A 14,622-nucleotide genomic window follows, 5' to 3' on the forward strand; every position below is an offset into this window, starting at 1 on the left:
GTCTGTCAAGCCACAGCTGGTCCTCCAGGCTGCTCTCCAAGATCAGTCCAAGTCCTGCCATTTCACTGATGGTGGAGGGGTCACTCCAGGCCAGCGAGAGGACACGCACTCATTTACTCAGAGTTTGCCGGGTGCTCTCATTGGTGTTGGGCCCTCAGAGATAAGAGACGTGGCTCCTGCCTCGCAAGAACCTCTTGGTGGAGGAGGTGGTGAGCATTTGTGAAGGAGCAAGGTCACCTCCTAGGTCTCCACATCGGTTGGATAAGCCATCGCCACCCCCACTTTTTAAAATTTTAATCCCTTTCTTTTGGGAGTCACCCAGCCGACTGGCGTCTCCTGGGTTTGTGCTTGTGTTCGTACCTGGGGACCACCCTCCTTGTGATGCTATAGTTTGCTTCTCAGTCAGGGCAGCCACATAGGAGCAAGGCCCAGCAGTGTCCTGGAGACTACCATGGCTGCCTCAGACTTGATGGGTCCTGTCAGCCCATCTAATCCCAGATCTTCCCAATGCCCTTGTGCTTCTGCTGGTGGAGGATTTTGGAGACCCAGCAGCAGGCACAAGGCCCTCTGTCCCGCGCTGCGAAGAACAGGGATGAATAGCCATCAGCTGTTGGAAGGGAGCCTCATGCTCCACGGGATGGGATCAGCAGCTCAGGTTCCCATGGTAACAAGCCCATCAATGCCCTCAGTGTCAAGACGGTACCACTGCTGAGAGGAAGAAACAGTCTTATTGTCTCCACTTTGGTTGCTTGGGTGCAAACCAGCTATGCTCCCCGCAGGGCCCAATAGCCTCTGGGTGTTGCCCCCCTGCAGCATCTGACCTGCTTGCAGAATTGGGGCCAGAAAGCAGCCATCCTTGGGGCCTTTGAATTGCTGTCACTGGCTGAAATCAGTCACTTACAGAGTCCTTGTTGGGTGAATCTGACTTCTCAATGGGAAGAAACAGCCCAACTGGATCAGGCTCCTGAAGCTCTGAGCGATGAGCCAGACGGCATTTGCCACAGGGGTGGATAAATCTCTGTCCAGTGGTGGCAGGCGGGGTTTTGGCAGGGCCCTTCATTTCCAGACGCTCTCCTTTTTGTTTCAGAAACTTGTGTTGATGCCTCCTGTGTTCATTCAACCAGAATCTCTTTTTTGCCCACGAGGGGATGGGGCCCCGAGTACCCCCCATCAGTGATCTCGGCAGACTCTCCAGGGTAAACAGGGTGGAAGGGGCGGACAGAGGGGCCGGCAGGGCTACCTACTTGCCAGGTGAGGGCCTGCAGTTCTCCCTGGCTAGGAGAAGGCTCGCCCTTTCTCATCCTCTGTCCTCCAAGCTGGAAACTGGGACCAACCCACTGGCTATGGCCCTGTCCACTCTGCCTCCTGGCTTTTCCCTTCCAGCTCTGCTGGCTCCTGACACACTCACATTCCCTCCTGCAATGCCTGGGTCACTGCCTCAGTATTCTCACTGCCTCCCTTCCCAGCCACTTCCCACACCGACTGGCCAGGGCCTCAGCAGCAAAGACCTCATTCCATCCTTTCCCAGCTTTGAACCTGGCAGGTGCTCCTGCATGTCAGGGCCTCACCCTTTTGGCCCTTGGGGAGCCAACTGTCCCTCTCTCCTGTTCCAGCCTTAACCCAGAACCCTTCCCTTTTGTGTTCCAGCCACTCCTTTGCCATTCTGGAAACTTTCCCTATACTTTTTCTTTCTTTTGCCTCCACTGTTAGTTGCAGTTGTTCTCACCTGGATGCCCACTCCCTGTATGGTCACCCTGGAGAATGCTGCTCTTCAGAATTAGTCAATGTGGCATTTCCAGACCTATCTGCTGCCTGGCAGGCCCGAGCACAGTGTTCTCAGAGCTCTGTGGAAGGTCTCAGCTGGACCCCTACCACCCACCACATGCACAGACATGGCACGGGAGCATCTTGTGGTCCTCATCTCTGTTCATGTCTGCTTCCTAAGGTCCTTGTCCCACTCACTGCCCGCAACCACCTCCCGGCTGTACCTTGTGACTATGTTTCATTAGAAAGGGTTACTGAGTCACTGTGTGCTGGTACTCCCAGCATGACCACCGCCAGCAGACTCCTATAGCATTGCCCCAATGATGAAGAAGCTCTGCTCTGATCATCACCCCAGCGCCCTAGGAGTGACCCAGTTGAACAAACAGGCTCCAAGCAGCTAAGTGCCTTAGTGCAGCTTTTGTAAATTTCGGAGCAAGGCTTTCGGCTTGGACCACTTTGATTCCTGGCCTTACTCACCCACAGTCCCCGTGTCCATGTTAGGAAAGGCTACAGAGAGCCGATGACACCTGACCTGGCCACGGAGCTTGAGGTGGGGTTCTCCAACTGGTAAGTCCAGACAGATGGAGGGCTGAGGTCGACGAGGCACCCTGGGGAGGCATCTGCGAAGGCCCATCCCAAAGGAGAGTGGCTGTCCTGTAGGACCCTCACTTCTCATCAGCGCTCTGGCCTGGGGCTACACTTCAGAGGTTTATCTCCACAGGAATGAAAGCTGCCCACAATATTCTTGACTTTGAAGTCCAGGAGTCTCAAGGGCAGGGAGCTGTTCTTGGACACCCTTCCCCCAGCCTACCAGAGATCTAGGTGTTTCCCACCCTGGGAGGATAGTGGAACACTGTGGAACCAGATATCTGACAAGGAAACTGGAACCCCATGAGGAGAGAAGGGGCTTAATGAGGGCCCAAGGATACTCAGAGGGTGGCACAGCCTAGTTATTAAATTGTGTCATTACTTAAATTTTCTTAGTGCTATATAAGAGGAATGAATACACATCAGTAGAATATTTAGAAAACACAAAAAAGAACAAAACTCCAAAAATCATTTATAATCCTCCCACCCAAAGATAATCACCATTAACATTTTGGACTATGTCCTTTTATTATTTTTGGTTTTAAACTGTGTGTGCATGTGTGTGTGCATGCATATATCTGTATATGAGTGTGCACATATGTGTATATGTATGCACACACATGCTCACACATACATGAATGTCTTCTACAAATAGGAGTGTGCAATCTGGCACCTTGCACCTCCCAAGCTTGGAACTGCTTACTCTATGGTGCAATTTTTAAAAAGATTTTATTTATTTATTTATTTATTTATTTATTTATTTATTTGAGAGAAAGAGAGGGAGCGTGCACGTGCAGTGGTGGGAGGGTCCAAGGGAGAGGGAGAAGGAGACTCCCTACCAAGTAGGGAGCCCCACACAGGGCTCCATTCCAGGACCCCAGGATCATACATGACCTGAGCCGAAGGCAGGCGTGTGACTGACTGAACCACCCAGGTGCCCATCTACGGTATAACTGTTAATAGTTGCTCAGTGCATCGTTTAGTGTCTGGCCCATACTTGATTCATCTTTCCTCTGACATTTTAGGTTAGTGGATTCTTTGCGACTTGTTGGGGAATCTGGTCTGGAATGTGAGCACCATCCCGGGGGGGTGAAAGGGGTTCTGTTACCGCCTTGTCTAGCGCTGACATGCCTGACGCCCCTGGGCACAGTGGCCCGGCACATTTCCCTGTGTCTCCCCATCCAGCCCTGCGGGAGGTCCAGGACTTGATACCATTTGTTCACTTCATCCCACAAGGATTTCATTGAGCATTTTTTTCTTGTTTTATAAAGTCACACATGTATTGTATATTCTCCCATTGAAAAGGATTCAAACAGTGCAAACGTATAAGGAGCAAAAATCCAAAATCTTCCTCCTATCGCCCCATCTTCAATTCCCTTCTTCCCCCAGATGCCACTATACTTTCACATAGGAGTGTCTGTTTCAGAAACATACATGTTTGTGAAGGTTTTGTTGTTTTCTGTAAATGGGATCATGCTAAACATGTTTTTCTGCACCTAGCTTTTCTTAAGTCTAACTATATATCCTGGAAAGCTTTCTACTCTAGTACATAGAGATCTACTCCATTATTTTAAAGTCGTTTTAAACTGTTTTACAAGTGTGACATTTTGTTACATCATTAACCTATTAATGTTCATTGATTTGCCTCTGGCTTTGTTTTGTTTGTATTATAAACAACATTGTGGTGATCATCTTTATTCATGCCTTTCTTTGCACACATATGATAATTTCTGTACGGTATATAATAACAAAACCAAATAATAGTTATAATAATAAGTAATGATCACGGACATCTATCTAGCCCTTATTATGTGCCAGGTAATTTTCCAAGTGTTTTCCTGGTATTGACCCATTTAATCTTCTTAGAAACCCCATGAAATAGGTGCTGTTCTTAGGCCCATTTTACAGACGAAGGAGCCAATGCACAGAGAGGTTAAGTAACTTGTCCATGGTTACACAGCATTTAAGTGTCAGAGTCAAGATTTGAACCAAGATGATCTGGCTCCGGAGATTGGGAGGCAAAGCATATATACATGTTATGTGGTATTAGTCATCGGCAGGTGGCTCTCCAGGAGGGCGGTGCCAACTGACACTGCCCCCAGTGGTGTATGAGCAGTTCTCAACAATCTTTGGAGATGGTTCCTCCAGGTGAAAATGAGATCTCACTGTTGTTTTAATTTGCTTTTTTCTGATTCCTGTTAAATACCTTTTCATAAAGTTATTAGTCATTTTAATTCTTCTCTGAATTGCTTATTTGCATTCTTTGCCCATTTCTCAATCGGGTTGTTTTTCTTTTTATCTTAATGATTTGTAGGTGCTGTCTCTGTATTGTGGATATTAATCTCTTGTTTGTAAATACACTGCAGATATTTCTCCCATCTGTCACTTCTCTTTGAACACTGTTCAAAGGGTTTTGCTTGCTTGTTTTCTGAAGTAAAACCTGAAGTTCCATTTGTTTGCGAGGCTTTGGGCTCATCACTAGGTATAGTGCAGTGATTATAATCTGTTCATTCGGGTCCTTACTTACAACAGACAGGCACCTACGTGAGGAATAGTGAAATTAATGTAGAGATGGAAGCCAGATGCTTTAGGATAATAGAGGAGAGGAGAGCTGCTTTTCACCTGGGAAGTTCAGGGAGGGCTCTGAGCCAGACCACAGAGGGCCCACTGGACTTTTACAGAGAGAGAAGCAAGGAGTGAATGTTTCTCTGCAGGTGGATCCTGAGTGAGTGCATCAATCTGCATCCCGTTGGGGAACAGCTCACCTTGACTTGGGTAGAGACTCTCATAAGGGGCTATTTATAGAGATGTGAGTGGGGATCAGGGAACCAACAAAGGGTATTGAGGCACCTGGAGAGCAGAGCAGCGGTAGGGGAGCTATTACTCAACCTTGAACGGGAGGGACCAAGGGAAGGACCAAGAGAGAAACCTGGCTAGCAGAGCCCTGCAGGACCTGGGGCTCCAGGGGAGGCTGGCTCCTCCTGGCTCCACCCATTGGCCATCCAGAAGTGTGGTCCAGGTGGGGGTTCTTGGAGGGACACAGGGCAAGGCAGAGAAGGGACACGAACCAGCACGGTAAGGATAAAGAGAGAAAAAAATTGGGGCACAGTAAGAGCTCACCTAGCACTGTGATGTTTTTAGAGGGTAGAGGAATTCATTTGCCTCTTCTTTTATCCAGCAGGCATTTATTGGGTGCTGGCTCCAAACCTGGCCCCATGCAGGGTAGCAAGTTGCAGAGATCCGTCAGGCTGGCTTCACATCCAGGGATGTGTGCCTTAGTGCCAGTTTTAGCTTTCCACACGTCCTCTAGGAGGGTTACAGCAGAGGCGTGTGGTTTTGTTGCTGTTAGACCCCACGTACCTGGAGGATCTGTGCCTCCTTGTTCCAGAGGGAGTTTATTTAGGTGTGTCTGTCTGAGGACAGCCTTTAACATGGAAAAATACGTCCACTTCTGGCCACCATTGCCCTCAGTCTAGTATACATCTTGATCTTCTACTGTTTTCTTAAGCTTGAACAAACAAACAAAAAACCCCTTATTTGTGTTCCTCTTAATAAAGCTAATTTCTGCAAAAAACAAAACAAAACAAAAAAACACCTTATTTCTGTCCTGCTATCAAAGTAACTGTTCATGACTGAGCTCATTAACAGTCTTTTTAACACACATCTCTTAATTTCTCATTTGCAGGAATATGACACTATTAGCCAGGAACAAGAAGCAGGATTTGTTTCAGTGGCTTAAACAAGTTTATGTACCACAACTTGCCAATTCAAGACCCTCACAACCCTTTCTTTTTAGCACAAGATGCAAAAGCCCATTTGTGAGAATGAATGCTTTCTGTTCCTGCAGAGTTTCTGTTCTTGTACAAAAGAACTTGAACTCATTAGTATTTTCTAGGATTGTTTTTGCAGGGCTGGGGTGGAGGTGGGGGTGGGTGGGATTTACTTTTACAAGGAATGTGATTTTCAACCTTCCTCTGATATTTGGCCACACCAGGAACATTGTAAAACCAAATTGATTCCTTCTCACACTAAATAGTCCTTAAATCCAAACAAAGCCCCAAAGGTAGATCTGCGAGCTCTAGATGATTCTAACCATCCTTATAAGGCTCATGTTGTGGGGGCCAGGACTAAGCACCCCACATAATGGTGAGCCATGCCTTATGGCATTCCTAGTCTAAGTACCTATCCAAAACCTAAGTAGGATAATCTCTCTACTTTTCCCTTTTGATATTCACTCATGAAAGGTACTGGATATTATTCTCTTTTCTTCTTGGGTTGGAAGTACTGTGGCTACATAAAACTACAGAAAATCCTATCTACAAGCCAATTTCTTAGTGTTACTGACAGTTGGCTTTACTTTCCAGCAATTGGTTCCTTTCCTGAAGGGAGTCACTCACGGGGCTTTGTAGTTGGTCTGTGCTGATGGCTGTGCCAGCCTGGGCTTGTCTTCCTGCCAGGCAGCCACTCATCCTCCTACCTTGAGCTGTTCCTGCACACTGACCTGCTCAGGGGAGTCTTTCAGTGACCAGGTGCTGCCACCAAGAGATCTTTCTCCCACCAAGCCCTGGGAAACCTGTTTGTGGACTCAGCACTACTTTTCTCCTCTCAGTGTGTATGTTTTATTTGAATTGTGTGGTCAGGCTGCATGAATTAAGTTGCAAGTCTCAAGGCAGGGCTGTGTTTCTGCATGCTCTCTGGGCATAGAAGTGATGCTCAAAGATCTTAGAGATGATGGGTGCAGCTGGGTGGGAGCCTCCATCTTGTTAAACCTGACAAGTCCATTTCAAGTGGTATGTCCTTGTCCTGTGGTCTTTTGGGGAGATTCCTTAGTGTTGAGCAGTTTGATTTCTGCATCAGCTTCTGCAAAGCAGAAGATAATGCGTTACTGCTATGACCAGGCCTTCCTATGGCCAGGTAGAGCCGGTGCTGTGGCTTCTTCAGCAGGTCATGGTGCTTCAGTGAGAGAATCAAACCAACAGGTGCTTGCATTAACACAAGCGTGTCCGCAGTCTGCCTATCACCCTGTCCAGAGATTCTCTGTAATCTGGGGTGCTGTGTCTGTTGGGCTTTTTAAAATTTTATTTTTAAAAATATTTATTCATTCATGAGAGATACAGAGAGAGAGAGAGAGGCAGAGACACAGGCAGAGGGAGAAGCAGGCTCCTCAAAGGGAGCATAATGTGGGACTCGATTCCAGGACCCCAGGATCATGACCTGAGCCAAAGGTAAACGCTCATCCACTGAGCCACCCAGGTGGCCTTCTGTTGGGCTTTTTTTCCCCCCAGAGGGTTATGAGGTTCCCTGGAACATTCAGCTTGTTCTTTAGGTCCATTAATAAGAGAATAGATAAATAAATGTGGCATATTCATATAATGGGCTCTCTTTACTCAGCAATAAAGAGGAGCAAACAAACCAGTAACACCTAACAGTGACAAGCTCATAGACATGATATGGAGTAAAAGAAACCATGCACTGAAGAGCTATCTGATTCCATTTATAGTACGTTCTGGAAGAGGCAAAACCAATCTGTAGTGGAATAAAAACTAATGTGCAGGGGTGGAGATGGGCTGGGAAGGTGCATGGGGAAGCCTTCTGGGGTGCTGGCTATGTTGTACATCTTGCTAGGGCTTTGAGTTACAAGGTATAAATATCGATCAAAACTCAACAAATGTATAATGAGCGTTTGTTCATTTCATCGTATGTCAGTTTTCCTTCAAAGGGGAAAAGCCATCAGCAAATATTGAACCTTCTATAATGATATGTATGTTGAAGTATTTAGGAGAGAAGTATATTGATGCTGCAATTTACTTCAGAACACACCAGAAATAAGGTGGATGGACAGATGGAGAGAGAGACATGGATAGATGAAGAGAAATATGATAGGGTAATTGTAGTAATTATGTTAATGGTAGAATCAAGGCAGTGGGTATGTGGGTGTTTCCTGTACAATTCTTTCACCTCCGCTGTATGCTTGAAAAATTGCATGAGAAAATGTTGGGAGAAGATGATCCTTAGGGTAGTGGTGGGCATAGGATGGATTTAGGAGAAATCTACTGTCCTTGGAGACATACTTATAAATTTGTGTTTGAAGATGAGAATTAAAAGCCTAGAGATTTCATGGGGCAAATGAGGTCATCAAAGAAAGCCCCACAGGATCTGACTTGAGGCGGGTCATAGACTTTTGTAAGGTGGGTTCTGGTCACCCCGGCATCTGAAAGGATTACTGAGGCTCCCTGAGCCCCTGGCTCAGTTAGTTTTCCAGGGACCGAAAGATTCAGCCCTGGGGAGAAGCATCCCAGTAAATGTAAATGAGCGGAGTCCTGCAGTTTAAGTACCTTTCTGCAGAGGAAAGATAAGCCTGCAGCAGATACCTGTGGCACAGCCATGGTAGTCTGGGTTGCTTGCCTACTAATTATCTTCTTGTCTTGCTCTGCAGTGGTTTTCTAGTTTCAGGATTTGAATTATTGACTTTATGTACAATTTTCAGCCTCTTGTTGTCGAACTGAAGGGCAGGAGTAGCAGCCATTCTGTACACAGTCCTCCTGGTTGAGTGTCCTATGCCAGCACCTTACCCCTGTGCTCCCCAGGGGGCTGGTCCCAGACCAGGAGCATCAGAGACACAGCCATAAGACTCCTTGTAGGAGAACCTCTGAGAAGGAAGCTCCTGGTCTGCTGGTAAATTTAGGGAATTTGTGAGGAGTGGGGGTAGGGAGAGGGGAGAAGAATGAAAGCATTATTCTAAGAAGCTGCTTTTATTTATAGATTCTCCTAATTCTATTAAAATGAATGCCAGAGGGATATAAAACTTGGAACATGTAACACATAATAGAAATGAAAGGACGTTAAGCTAAAATAGGGAACAATGGTAAAATGAGAAGAGAGTCTCAGTACCGAGAGGAAGATGTGACATTTTTCCGACATAAAATCATCTTCAAGCACACAGCGCAGGGAAAGTGAATTAAAAGAAGGACTTGGTTAGGAGAGGACTTGGAAGGAAACATGAAAATATTTCATAATGAAAAGGAGAAAGTGTTAAACTGACTCAAGGGGAAAACAAAGACGGAGATTATACTAATTACATTATAGAGACAAATAAATAAAATGTCACTGTGGTAAGAAGAAATAAAACTAATACTTAACACACGTTAAGAGGAGTTGGTAAAATAAAATGTATCAAATTCGGTAAAGTATGTAAATAGCCATAATTTGCCAGTGCCTTATTTCCTGCGTATAAAACGAGAGATTTTTGATTCCCTGGATAACACGCAAAGTAAGGGGCCACGTACATTAGATGGGCTGGAAGCAGGCAAGCACTTTCAAAGGAACAAATTGATGAATGACTGGGGATTCCTTAAAGCAAGGAGTTGAAAAACGCGCACTCAAAAAAGCAAGAGACAGAACTACCCCCTAAAATGAAAGCTTAATGTGTTAAGGCACAATAGAAGGCCTCAGTAACTCAATCTCACTGTGCCTCAGCAATTTCTACTGAAAAAAAAAGGAAAAGTTATCAGCACCTCCAACAATCAAATGCTTAGCACAGCGCCAGGCCCAGAGTGGACTTTTGGTGCATATTAATACTAATAATATTATTATCATCATGGTGATTATTAATACCAAAAGGGAGGGAAGTAACATGTCCTTTCAATGTCAGGCATTGGAGGCAGGCTAGGAACTAAGAGCTAGCAAAAGGTGACCTGGAGGTGATTGCAAATAGGGCGCTTCTATTACCCTTCATCTTTTTAGGGGCAGGAGGTGCAGGGAGAAGATTTGCTGATGTGAAAAGTTCAGGATGAGAAGGGTGGGAGGTACCGGCTAAGAAAGAGCCAATGAGCCATAGTTTACAAAGCCAGGACATGCCAGGCTGCAGGGCATGCTCACGGGCTTGCTCCTAGGGAGGTGCCTGCTCTGGGAGTCGCTGCAGCCCCGGGGAAGGTGCCCCCTCCTCAGCTCCTGGCATGCTCAGCTGGGCTCATGCCCACCACCACCGATGCAAAAGAGGGCCCTCTTGCTTGGAATTAATAAATGATCCTCTCTTGAGGATAAATAAAATAAAACTTTGGATTAAACACAACTTTCCATGTCAGTTAGCCTATGCGGGCATCTGGGAGCCACATAAAGCTTATGAAGGGATGGTCTGTTGCCTGAACGTAGCCAAATAGGGCCTGGAACAGCTCTCCACAATGTGCATTTGCCTATTAATTATAGCTGACACATGTCTGTGTCTGTCCCCAAAGGAGAACTGTGCGTCTGGAGATGCTGGATTTTTATGCATTTTTCCAAACTTTTCTTAGCCTGGATATCACTCAGGATGGATTGTACAGAACACTGACTCTCCTAATTAAATGAGCCAGAGGCATAATGGGACTCTGGAAACAAGGAGGCAGGAGATGGGTTGTTTTTTCTCCTCTTGCTCCTCACTTTGCCCCCCAATAATAGCCAAATTTCCCGATGATACATGAAGGCATGCATGCATTTCATAGGGCTATTTTGATGGTAGCTCTTGCAGACAGAGCCATTGGCAAAAACATAGACTTAGAAATTAGAAGAGACAGATTCTAATTCCAACACCTTTGACTACAAGTTGGTCAACAATTGGCAAGTCTCTTAATGTCTCTGGATGTCAAGTCCTACATTCATCTGTCAAGTATGATTGTAATGATGATTACCCAAGTCGTGTTCTCATCTAGCTGTTGGATCATAGTGTAGACTTAAGCCTCTGTGTAACTGAAGGGTCAGTTATTATTATTGTGGATGTGAAGTGACAGACACTCTGTACAGGTGCTCCAGTGTGATACCTAATGCCATCTACGCTGGGGCCACTGACCCAGGGCCCAGAGGGTGGTGGCCACCCCTATTTACTAGAACCTGCTTCTGCCCTCTCCCTCACATTTTGCCTAGGTTAGTGCTGTATTGGATTTTGGAGGTGCTGTGGAATGCTGGGTACTTGTAGAGCCCTGGAGTCACAGCCCGCCTTCTGATTGAGAGCTGAAATTTGGAACGATCAAAGTGCGGTAATCTAATTAAACCAGTAATCTATAAGCTCCCCTTCTGAGAGCGGATAGTCTGCCTTCTGCTGGGGAATAATACACCCTGTGCCACCAATTTCAGAGCAGTATCAGATGGTCACAAGGAATGCATTTAGATGCAAATCCAGAAGATGATGGCCAGGGTCCTTTTACGCAGCAGTCCTGGAAATGGGCCATTCAGGGTTGGCACTGTGCCTGGTGGTGTCTTTGTCTGCTCTGCTACACTCAGCAGGAGGTCTCTGTCCTTGTGGCCGTAGCATGGTGGTTGGGGCACCTTCAGGCCTCATGTCCAAGTTCCAGGTAGGGTTGAGGGGCAAAAGGTAGAAAAGCATAGGTCTTTCCCTTTTTGTTCAGGAAGGGTCACTCATCCAAGGATTTATGCGGACATCTCATGGGGCAGAACTATGTCTGTGGCCCTGCTAGCTGCAAGAGAGTCTGAGAAGCCAGGATTTTAGATTCTAGAACCTCTCTGGAAGGGGGTGGTGGGCAGCCGAAAAATTGTTGAAAACAGGTAGGGTCAGCCAACCACACATCTCAATGACTGTAGTATGCTCCTGCTATCTTATGGATGATCAGGAAGGAGAGAGGGAGGAGAGAGCCTTGTGTTATCACAAGAGAGAAATTACTTCCCAATGTTACTCAGGTTAAGCAACAGTTCACTGTGGGGCAGGCCCTGACCTAGCTGCTGTGGGGAATGCTGATGGGACCGAGACAGGCCAGCTCATCCCATCCCTTGCTCTGTAGCAAGGGAGGTACCTGTACCAATAACCATATAGCAGTAGAATGTGGTGAATTACCCAGTAGGGATGCAGGTGATACTGGAGGACTGGGCAGTGGGGAATCACTTCCATTTTCCAAAAGAGAAGGAGGAGGAGGAAGAGAAGGGTAAAGAGAACGATGAGGATAATGATGGTGATGAGAATGGTGAGGGTGACCATGATGATAGGGATAATGATGGTGAGGATGATGACATTGACGATGACAAGAACAGTAAACTCTTACTGGGCTAGAAATCCTCATTTGCTCCCTATAACAACCCCACAAAGTGGGTGCCCCTCCCCACCCGCCAGGTAGCAGATAAGGAAACTGAGGCATGTAGCAGTTAAGTGAATTACTCAGATTAGACGTGGCAGAGCCAGAGCTGACAATACATGTATTTCTATTTCATTATCTTTAAAACATGTTATTTAATACATATAATATAGTTCCCATATGTGTTAGTTAGAAAAAGTATAATAGCAGTTGTGAAGGCACTACCCAGTCCAGAAACTAGACGATCATCAATATTACCTATATATTTCTCTTCTATCTTGCCACTGCTAAAGGTTAACTGAGGCATATTACAAATTTTAAGAATTTATTTGAGCAAAAATCTGTTTGAATCGAGCAGAACCAAACCAAAGTGGTTAGGAGCACCCTGTTGATAGGAGCAAGAGAGAAGAAGATGCCAAAGCAAGGAAGTGATTTGATTGACTGTCGCCAAAATGGTTGTCTTGTTTGGGAAAGCCTTGTTGGCTATTTGTGATTGGCTCTCCCTGGGTTTTGATTTCTTAGCCTTGAAGCATTTTCAGGCTTAGGTTTTGGTTTGCTTATGTAGGCTGCTAAGGAATTAGAGCCACCTCAGTCTAATGGCCTCCTTGTTTAATTAACACCACCCTGCCACACCTGTCCAGCTCCACAGGGTATATAACCACTGTCCAAATGGTGTGTCACAGGTTGGATGTTCTTAGACAATGCATTCATTGCTCAGTTTTGTTTTTGAGCTCTATGAAAATGATGTATGAGGGTCCTGGACTGGGACTTAACTTGGTTATCTTCCTTAACATCTTGCTTCTAAGATTTAGCCACATTGAAAAAAAAAAAAAAAAGATTTAGCCACATTGTAGCTACCCTGTTTAACTGTGGTTCATTTATATTCACTGCTATACAATATTCATTGGCCAACAAATTGCAATGTATCTGTCCATTCTCCTGGCGATGAGTGTTTATGATTTTTATGAAGAACAATGTTTCTGAGAATAATCTTGTACATGACTTCTGGTGCTCATATACCAGACTCTTGGGTACTTGCCTAGAATTAGGATGACTGGATTCATATATTGTGGATATCAACCCTTTGTCTATTACAAATGTAAGAAATAGCATTTTCCAGTATTTGAATGTTAAAGAAAAACTTGTGTAGGTGTTTTCTGATTAAATAGGAGAGTTAACTTTCAGGTAATTGTATTATCAATCTTTTCTCTTTTTTTTAATAACAGTTTTATTAAGTTGCAATTCACATAACATATGATTTACCTATTTAAAATACATAATCCAGTGGTTTTAGTATATTCACAGAATTGTGCAACCATCACTGCAATCAATTTTAGAGCATTTCATTATCCCAGAAAGAAACTCCATACCCATTACCAGTCTTTCCTCATTTCCTCTCCACAGCCCCAGCCCCAGGCAAATATTAGTCTACTTTCTGTCTCTATAGATTTGTCTTTCTGGACATTTCATGTAACGGAATCATACAACAGGTGGACAACAGGTCCACTTAGTGTGTTTTCAAGGTTCATTCATTTTGTAACATGTATCAGTACTTCATTCTTTTTATTTCCAAATCAAATTCCACAGCAGGGATGTACCAGTGTATGGATGCTTTGTCTATCAATCAATGGACATTGAGGTTTTTTCCACTTTTTTGACTATTATGAATTATGCTAGTGTGAAAATTCATGCACAAGTTTTTGTGAGGATATATGTTTTTACTCCTCTGGGATTATATCTGGGAGTGGAATTGCTGAGTCATATAACTCAGTGTTTGACCTATTGAGAAACTGCCAGGTTGTTTTCCAAAATGGCTCCACCATTTTACAATCTCATCAGTGGTATATGACGTGTCCAATTTCTTCACATCCTTATGAATACTTGTCATTTTGTCCTTTTTTATTATACCCATCTTAGTGCTCATTGTGGTTTTGGTTTTCATTTCCCTGATGGCTAATGTTGTTGAGCATCTTTTCATGTGCTTGTTGGCCTTTTGTATCTCTTCTTTAGCAAGCTGTTCAGATCCTTTACCCACTTGTAATTGGTTTGTCTTTTATTATATATTCTAGAGGCAAGTCCCTTTTCAAATATGTGATTTGCAAATCTCCCCCCCCCCACTTCTGTAGATTGTTGTTTTACTTTCTTGATGGTGCCCCTCGCAGCACAAAAGCTATTGTTTTTCCATCCATTCTTCCATTCTCTTTTAATTGGT

General features: G+C 44.9%; 1 protein-coding gene across 3 annotated transcripts in view; it reads left to right on the top strand.

Annotated features, from left to right (window-relative positions):
* PCSK6 (proprotein convertase subtilisin/kexin type 6) overlaps window positions 1–14,622 on the top strand; it is a 185,269-nt gene that overhangs the window by 8,138 nt on the left and 162,509 nt on the right. The window lies entirely within an intron of this gene.

The sequence above is a fragment of the Canis lupus genome, chromosome 3, assembly GCF_011100685.1.
Source record: "Canis lupus familiaris isolate Mischka breed German Shepherd chromosome 3, alternate assembly UU_Cfam_GSD_1.0, whole genome shotgun sequence".
NCBI classification, from domain to species: Eukaryota; Metazoa; Chordata; class Mammalia; order Carnivora; family Canidae; genus Canis; species Canis lupus.